Source organism: Dipodomys spectabilis, unplaced genomic scaffold (assembly GCF_019054845.1).
Source record: "Dipodomys spectabilis isolate Male_0828 unplaced genomic scaffold, ASM1905484v1 ptg000183l, whole genome shotgun sequence".
In the NCBI taxonomy this organism is placed as follows: domain Eukaryota; kingdom Metazoa; phylum Chordata; class Mammalia; order Rodentia; family Heteromyidae; genus Dipodomys; species Dipodomys spectabilis.
The window spans coordinates 3,938,886-3,948,913 of NW_024870860.1; positions in this window are offsets into that span (position 1 = coordinate 3,938,886).

Consider the following 10,028-nt stretch of genomic DNA (forward strand, 5'->3'; position numbering starts at 1 on the left):
AGTTGCCAGGCAGTGCCCAGGCCCTGAGATTGAGCCCCGTATATTGACTCCAAATTGTGCTTAGTGTAGTTATTCATTTTATTTTTTTATCCATTTAGCATTTATTTTATTGACTGCTATAACACATGGAATATTTACTACATTTCTTACATAGGATATAGAGTTGCCTATGTATGAAACTTCACACCTGACACCCAGGACTTTCACAGAAAAAGAAAGCATGTGTCACCCTGTGTCTTACTGCATGATTCAATTTTTGTTAGTGCTGGCATCTGAACTCACAGCCTACAAGGCCCAATTCATGAATGAGTGAGTGTCAGCACGCCAGCCTGTGGTATATGGAGCCGACAAGCAGTTCCCAGCACCTGATATTTAGCCCCAGGGGTTGACAAACCAAGAACAGATGGACATGCAGATGGTAGTACACAAATAAATATAGATCTTTATAGAGTGCCAGAGATGTCTATACATTGTTTAGTTATATAGGCTACATTCCTACCAATTCTTGGGTATTTATTATGCTTCCATGTAATTAATATTACTGTTTTCATCCTTAATGTATTATTCATTATATCGACCACTGTCCTGAAACTATTTTCTCCATGTAATTAATAGTATTCTTTTAATGTGTTAAAAATATTCATTAAAATCCATCGGCCTCCTAAAATCACTCTCTAATTTTATGCTAGTATCATTCAGGAACAAGTAATTCAACCTGGACATTCATAACTTTCCATCGGTATTCCTATGAATAGGAACGAGACAATTAGGATCTCCCTCCATTGGTAGGGGTCAAGACCTGGCTCGAACACAGGGCCTATGTTGTCATGTTGGCCCATGGCTTCTCTGGAAGAACGACAGCCTTCAGGAATGCCAGGTTACCAACACTTTTCAGCCCTGTCATTTAGACCCAAGATGGTTACCTTGAAAAGAAAACAAATGTAAAACCGGCAGCCATCTGCAAGTTACTGGGTTTTTTTTCTCCTGTGTCGTTTTATTTATTTATTTTTCCTTTCAGCCTTTGAGGCCCAGGAACCTAGGTTCGGCTGTGGGTCCAGTGGCTGCAACCCAGCCTAGAGTGATGAAAGCTGAGGCAGAGTTGTCATGCCCTGAGTTCAAGCCCTGTGCTTGACAAAATAAAAATATATAATAGATACATGCATACGTACATATACATTAAAATATTTAAACAATAATTAGGCTACTTGGCATTGTATTCATGCCATTTTTTTCTGCCAGGCCTAGGATTTGAACTCAGGGTCTGGGTAAATCTGAATTACTGTGGGGGAAGGGAAAGCTCACAGTGCTGGAAGACAAAAAGACAGCCCTGTTCCTAGCACTCGTAAAAATAATATTTGTATACATTTTAAATACATGATTTATATTTAAGTACACATGTTTACTGCATAATGCAGTTAGTGCAGTTATTCATTTTATTTTGTTTTTTATTTATTCATTATATATTTTAGAGAGTATGATTACATGTATGATATTTTTACATCCTATTACACAGAACATAGATTTGCCTATGTATTATACATCATTTCTGAGACCAGGACATTCACTGATAAGGAAAACTAGTGGGACAATTGTCTTCTTCCACCAGGATTAAGTTTTTGGCAGTTCTGTGATTTGAACTCTGGGCCTAGAAGGCCCACTTCATGAATGGGTCAATGTTAGCACACCAGTCTGACGCAAGTGAAGTTGTCGGGAAAATTTGAGGACCTGAGATGAAGCCGTAGGAGTGGCCAGTATATAAACAGATAGATGTGTAGATTGCAGCATGTGTGTATATTTACATATGTATATGAATCTATAAATAAAGTTATATAGAGAGACAGACAGACACTTTCGTATATTCTAGTGTATAACTCTATATAAAGAATGATGACCTATATCTTATTTTTATATATTCTATTACTATGAATTATTTGGCCTAAAATTATGCCTCCATTAATTAATCACGGTGGGAGACTTAATAAAGTATTAATTAAATTAGTCAATGACCTATATTTATTGCATACAATCTTATACTACAATGACTAGCTAATTAGTAGTTCAATTGGTACATTACAAAGATTCTATTATTGTTCCTATAAATAGGAACGAGTAGGTGAAAGTTCTAGGATCAAACTCAGGGCCTAGGTGTCTTGGTTGTGCTCAGGCTTCACTGACAGCCCACCAGCCTTCGGCCATACAAGGACATGTACAATTTTCAAGCGGAGTCATTGAGAGTCAGGATGGTCACAGTGCAAAGGAAACAAAGTTAAAACTGTTGTCTAAAACTTCCTGGTTTTTCCTCCTCCATCTTGGTTGGTTTAATTTTTTTGCCAGAGCTGGGAGTTGAATTCGGGTCGTAGGATCCCTGGATCATTTGTGGGTTTAAAAGCAGCATCCCAGCCTAGGTTAATCAAGGCTGAGGCAGAGTTGTGGCGACCTGAGTTCAAGTCCCGTGCCTGTCCTCCCAAAAAAGTTAAGGTCCTGGCTAGGAGTATGGGCCATTTTATCTGCCATACCTGGAATTTGAACTCAGGGACTGGGTGACACTATTGTGCTCTGGGTGAAGTGAAAGCTAATCTCCTAGAGGAAGAAAAAATCTGGAGCATTTCCCCGTGTGTGAATTCCAGCCCTAGAAATGGCAAAAAAATAATATCTATATACATGTATAATATATATCATATACATGTATTTGCATAGATATTACATATTGTATCTAGGGCACAATATTACCACAGAAAGGAAATCAGGTCAACATTGGCTTCTTACTCCCCTATTGACCTCGGCACTCCTGGGATTTGAACTCAGGGCCTGGAATGTCTAATTCATCAAGAGGTCAGTTTATGCACAGCAGCCTCAAACAAATTCAATGCCAGGCAGTTCCCAGGACCTGAGTTCTAGCCCCAGGAGTGGCCAATATATAAGTAGATAGATGTGCAAATTGCTGCAAATACATGTATATAAATATATATAGTGAGAGAAAGAGAGAGAGGTGTATGTATATTCCAGTGTACATTTAAATATAAATATATTTATAGAATGTGAGATGTCTATATATTATTAAATTACATGTAATATATTACTAATAATTATTAGGTATTAAATTATGCCTCCATTTAATGAAGTATCATGGATTAAGGCACAATAAAGTGCTTCCTTGGGTAAATGGAGCTCAGAGACAATTTCTAGGCTCATAGTTTAAGCCTCAGGATTTGCACTAAAAATAAAGGGGCCAGTACCTGCATGTGTCTGTGTATATATTCATGTATTTCTATCAGTGAATATCATAGTCGTTATGAAGAATAGCACCCAGCTAACCAATTGCTTTGAATTGAATGGTCATAGCACAGAGAGTGCTTTCAAGACAGTGCATGTTCCTGGTCAAAAAAAAATTAACACCGTGGCTTGGAATTTGCACCATTTTTCTGACAGGCCTGGGATTTCAACTCAGGGTCTGATTAACTCTCTGGCACTGTGGGGTAGGGGAAAACCACCATCATTGAAGACAAGAATTTCAGACCAGTTTCCAGGGCCTGAATTCAAGCCCCAGCACTGGAAAAAATAATATTCATACATGAGATCTATTGACATACATGTGTTTACTCCATATGACATTTATTACCCATATTTATTTTTTATTTTATTTAGTATTATTAAATATATAACATTTATTTCATTTATTACATCTTATGAAATGGATCTATTTCCATATAGATTATACATCACACAGAGACCCAGTACTTTCACAGAGAAGGAAAAAAACTGAGTCAAAATTGGCTTCTGACTCCACATATAAACTTTGGCCATGCTGGGATTTGAACTCACAGCCTACAATGCACAAATCATGAATGGGTCAGTTATAAAACAAAAGCCTTTGGCAAACTGAACTGCCAGCCATTTCTGAGGACCTGTGATCAAGCAATAGTAGTGGCGGTTAGATAGATAGATAGGTTGATAGACAGACAGACAGACAGACAGACAGACAGACAGACAGACAGACAGACAGACAGACAGACAGATAGATAGATAGATAGATAGATAGATAGATAGATAGATAGATAGATAGATAGATAGATAGATAGATAGATAGATAGATAGATGTGTAGTTTGCTATGTATATGAGAGAGAATGTAGGATATTCAATTATATATAATGAATTATTAGTTATTAAATTATGCCTCCTTTTAATGAAATGATGTATCATGGTTGAATACTTACTAAAATTAATGTAAAAGTAGTCAATATTCCTTAATTGGGAGAATCATACCATGGTGCTAGAATGGAAGACATTATCCAATACTTTTTGTGTGGCATTCTATAAGAGAATCATAACTAACTGCAAATTTAATTGTTACTTTTATAACATTCCGTTAGGCATTCCCATGGATAGGAATGATTTTCTCAAGATCTCCCTCCATTGTAGGTGGCAGTCCAGGCACTTCAACTCCAGGCCTGGGTATTTTACTTCGAAATGCAAACCATTGGAATGACACTGTGAAGATTTCAGATTGTCAGCATGAAAGAAAAGAATGAGAATAAAAGAAAGCCTAGTGTCAGTGGATCCTACCTGTAATCCTAGCTCTTCAGGAGGCTGAGAGGTAGAGAATGCCAGTTTGAATTCAGCCAGGACAGGAAATTCCACCACACCCTTATTTCTGAGGGATTACAGGAATAAAAAATTCCCATGAACGGAGCTTTGACTCACTACCCTTGAGCAAAAGTAGCTCAGGAACATTGCCTAGGCTCATAGTAAAACCCCCATACCAGCCAATAAAAAAAGCCAGTAACAACATGTCTCCCAATGTATGTATGCATGTATTTCTACTGGTGAAGATCTAGAGTTCCTATGATGAAAGGTATCCAGCTAGGAAATTTCCTGTGAATAGAATGATTTCATAGAACCGAGAGAGTTTTCAAGACAGTGCATCTTCCGGGGCTCCTCTCACTGTTCCCATTGTAGCCTGAGGTTTTCTGCACATCCGGGACTGCTGGAAGAAGTCTTCCTCATGGTTGGAACAGGCCTTACTCCTGTACAGCTGAGTGATAAAAAAAAAAAAACTCCTTCTAGGCCAATTAGTGACGAGTTTGGGTAGGCCCTGAAGGCCAGGAGAAAAAGGCCTCTATGTACCTCAAGCTATCTTTCTGCCGAGAGCTCTGTTGTGACAGGAAGACTTCATTTTTGCACCTCCCGTGGCCAAGTTCCCTGCACTTTTCCTGTCTTTGTTAGACTATGTTCCAGTGTTGAAATAACCTGCTACAATTAATTCAAGGGTCGTTCTGACAGACAACTAGGAAGCTGAACCTAATGAAATGATTCAATATTGGCAATGATGCCTCCCTGGGTTTCCAAAAGCTTGCTAAATCAAAGCACATGTGTAATATCACTGTGCTTCCTGTCACCTAGGGCTGGTGAAACTCATCAGATTTTGAAATTTTGACCTCTCCTAGTTGGGCCCTGGGTAGCTGTGTTTCAGGGTTGAACACAGGACCTGGATACTGACCATGAGCTCAGAGCAGAAGTTCAGTTCTTTATCATTTGGTGTCACAGCTTCAGTTCTGGTATCTCTGTGTGTATGTGTTTGTGCATGTATGTGTGTTCATATACTTGTCCTGGAGCTTCAAAACAGGACCTGAATTCTGTACCTGAGTTTCTCCTGTACAAGTATAGCACTCTACCACTTGAGGGACACAGCCACTCCAGGCTTTTTTCTAGTGATGCAGTACTAATGAAATCAAACCCAGGGATTCATACATGCAAAATGCTGTTCTCCTAAGACGCATTCCCAGCACTCTACTTCAGGTTTCTTTCTTTCTTTTGTTGGAAGTTGGAGGAATTTAAGTCTAGGCCTGGGTGCTGTCCTTGAGCTCTTTAGCTAAAGCCAATCACTCTACCACTTGAGCAACAGCACCCCTTGAGGTTCTTGGTGGGTCAGTGGAGAGAAGCATCTCAAGCAATTTCCTGCCCAGGCTGGCTTTGAACCATGATCCTCAGCTCTCAGTGTCCTGAGTACCTAGGATGACAGGCATGAGTCAGCAGTGACTAGCTTCCACTTCAAGTTTCTAAGTGGTGAATAGGAGATCATAGTCTCATGGGACCTTTTGTGTCTGGGATAGTTTTGAACCCAGATCATCAGATATCAACTTCCTGAGTAGGCAGAATGACAGACCTCAGCTACTACACGCCTAGACTGTAACACTCTGTTGCAAGCGGGTACTTGGCTCCATGTGGTAGAGCGCTACCCATGATCCCCACTGGTAAGTGTCAGTGGCTAGGCCCTGAGTTCAAGGTTCATGATCAAGAAACACAAACTAAAACAATTGTCTGCAGGAGACAACTCACTAGAGTTAGGTACATATATAATTTTGGCCCTAACATGTGGACATAGCTGAGCCACAATTTTCTCATCTGCACAATCATCTTACTTGTGGACCTCTTACAAGAACTAGATGAAAAAATGAAAAAATTCACCCCATGAAGGACTCAGCACACAACAACTCATGAAAGACTCATCACATTGCTGTAACCCACATAATGTCATTAGAATTAGGATGCTTTAATCAGTATCACCATTCTTTCAGAAACACGCCACATACAATCCAAATGTAGATTTTAGAGTGGTTAATTTTTTTCGGAGGAGGGAGTCAGCCACGGGGATTGCACTGAAATGTTGGAGGTACTGTACTAAGGTCTTTTGATCAGACTAGAACTCTACCACTTTAAGCCACAGCTCAAAGTTTCACACACTTGCTGCTAGGGCTGGGTTTTAAACCCACCAGTGTCAGATCTCAGCTCCCGAGTATCTTGGATGACAGCGTGAGCAATCCAACAGCATCTAGTCCGTGGAACTGAGTTCCAGGAGTTTACCTCTGGCTAATACAGGTTAGATGGCAAATGTCAGCACTAGACTACCAGCTTGCTCTGTGATGAGGTATTTGCAGCCCTATCCTTATAGAGTTGCAGTCAGATCATTCTATCTTTTCCTTTTGTTTGTTTTGGTGCCAGTCCTGGGTCTTCAGTAAGGATCTAGACACAGTCCCTAAGCCTTTATGCTCAAAGCTAGTGCTCGAATGTTTGAGCTACAACACAACTTGTGGTTTTTTCTATGCACATGGTAGTGAGGAATCGAACTAAGGGCTTCGTACTTACTGGGCGAGCACTCTACCACTGAGCCTCAGTAGTGAAAGGGTATAAACAGATAAATGTATAGATTGGTAGATAGACAGACAGACAGATAGATAGATATATGTAGATATATTTAACGAGAGATGTCTGTAAATTGTAAAATTGCATATATGATATTTCTACCAAATATTGACAATTTAATTATTCCTTCCTTTTTTAAGTATCATGATTGAATACATAATAATGTATTAATTGAAAATTAGTCAATGTAGTATAATTGTTGTGTATAATATAATCGTACACTAACTAATAATGTAATTGTTACTTTTACAACATTCTATTTGTAAAGATGTCTATTGGAAAGCGTTTCTTTTTTTATTTTATTTTTTTTTAATTTTTTTGGCGGGGTCCGGTCATGGCGCCTGAATTCTGGGTCTCGTTGCTGTCTCTCAGCTATTCAACTCAAGGCTAGCGCTCTACCACTTGAGCCACAGCGCCACTTGCAGCTTTTTTCTTTTTGCTTATGTTGTGCTGAGGAATCGAACCCAGGGCCTCTAACATTCAAGGCAAGTGCTCAACCACTGAGCCACCTTCCCTGCCCTGGAAAGTATTTCTTAGAATCTCCTGCCAGACATTCATTAGTGGGAGTCCCCGGATTCAACCTTCAGGCCTAAGTTGCTGATTTCGGCTTGGCTTCCCTAATAGCCCGCCAAACATCAACAATGTAATGTCCTGTATATTGTCAATGCATTGTTATTTAGACCCAGGATGGTACTATACAAAGGGAAAAAAAAGTAAAACCACCTGATTGAACTTCTCAGTTTATCCTTTTCCTTTTTATTGTTTTTGCCAGCCCTGAGATTTGAACTCAGGACCGAGGATCCCAGGATCGACTTTGGAAGAAATGCCAACATTTGAGTTCAAGCCTGGTGTTTGGCCTAAAAACAAATAATAATTATAATGATAACAATAACAATAATAATGATGATGATGATAAGGTCCTGGCTTGGAATTTGCACCATTTTACTGGCAGGCCTGGCATTTAAAATCAGGGTCTGGGTAACTCTGTGGCACTGTGGGTGAAGGGGAAGATCACCGTCCTTGAAGACAAGAACTTCAGAAAAGTTCCAAGGGCCTGAATTGAAGTCCCAGTACTGGAAAAAATAATACTCATATATGAGATCTATTTACATACATGGGTTTATTCCATATGACATTTATTACCCTTATTTATTTATTATAATTACACATAAAACATTTATTTTATTACATCATATCACATATACTGAGACCCAGGACTTTCACAGAGAAGGAAAAAAATGTGTCAAAATTGGCTTCTTAGTACATGAATACATTATTGGCCATGCTGGGATTTAAACTCCCGGCCTACAATGCCCAATCCACAAATGGGGTCACAGTCTTAGCCAGGAAGTTCTGAGCACTTGTGAACAAGCCACAGTAGTGTCATATATATTGAAAGATTAAAAATTGACCATTACCATTACTAACTTGCTAACTGCTGATTCTGCTTCTGTAAACTTGCTTACGCTAGCATTGACCCTTCCCTTCCCAGAAATGAGTTAAGAAGTTTCAGGGAACAGATGCCGGCCCCAGGACAAGGTCAGTAGTCGTAGATAAAAAACAGACAGTACGTGTTCCTCAGTTCCCATTTAGAAATTCCCCAGACATGACCTTGAGATAACGACCACCTGGCAAGACCACAAGCTAAGCCAAATGTCAACCAATCATAGGCCTGTAACCATGTAACCACCCCCCCCCCCCCCTTAAACCAACCATGGGCCAGTCATTTTACAAAGAGTGTTACAAAATTTCCCACGTGGCAAAGTGATTGTTGGTATATATGGTGACCTTTAAATGGACCAATCATGGGATGTTTGTGTTATGCGTTAATCTTGTGGTTTTTGCCTTTAAATTAGCCTGTAATCTCTGCTCGGAGCTCCCTGTCTGCTCAGTCAGAGCCAGGAGGTCATGGGGAGATAGTTTGTAGGCATGCGTAATGTTCATGACTACCTTGTAAGGGACAGGAACTTGCCAGTCCTCTGTGATAGTAAAAAGCTAATGTTATAAAATGTGGGGGATAGTTTAAATCTCAACCCCTTTATGTGCCAAAAGCTTTAATTGGCAGTAACTATTGAGCTGACATCAGCTACATGAAGTTCATCTGCTCAGGAAAAACTTTGTAAACCTGAGAGTGTGTTTCTATTGATATCTGTCTAAAGGTCTGCAAAGGTAATTTAGGCATTGTTAGGGTCACTAGAGATCATATTCCTAAGCCATCTAGGAAGATGCTTTTGCAAACCAGAGTGCTAAACAAGCTACATTGCTGTAGCCGAAAAAAAGGTCTGTGCAGTTGTCAAAAGTTAAAATATTGTTCTTAATGACATCTAACCCTGATAGCCTCTTTGTAAAATAGGCTAAGGTTATAGGTTCCTGGCTAGGTAAGATCAACGCCCCTAAAGTCAGCTTAAAGAAGCTATAGAAGATGGACCTTCGCACTTCTACCCCCATTTTAAGATCAAGGGTCCAGAGTCAGTTTTGGAAAAATGAGGCAAAATAAATTAAAAAAAAAAAAGACATAAAAATCGTGTTAACAGTTGTAAGTGTGCAAGTATGGAGACTGCATCTGTCAGAGATGATTACAAGACTAAGCCTTCTGTGTCTATTTACAAAAATATCTGGTTAGTAAAAAAGTTGTGATTTTGGTAAATTATTCTGGACTATTGTTTGAAGATCTTAAAAACCAACAGTATCAAAGCCTGCCAAACCTATGCAATGTATCCTTAACCAGTCTGTGTAGGAATTTACAGCCCAGCATGAGGTGTGACAGTCCCTTGGAGCCACTGAGAGACCCTGCTGCTGCTGCTGCTGCTGCTGCTGCTGCTGCTGC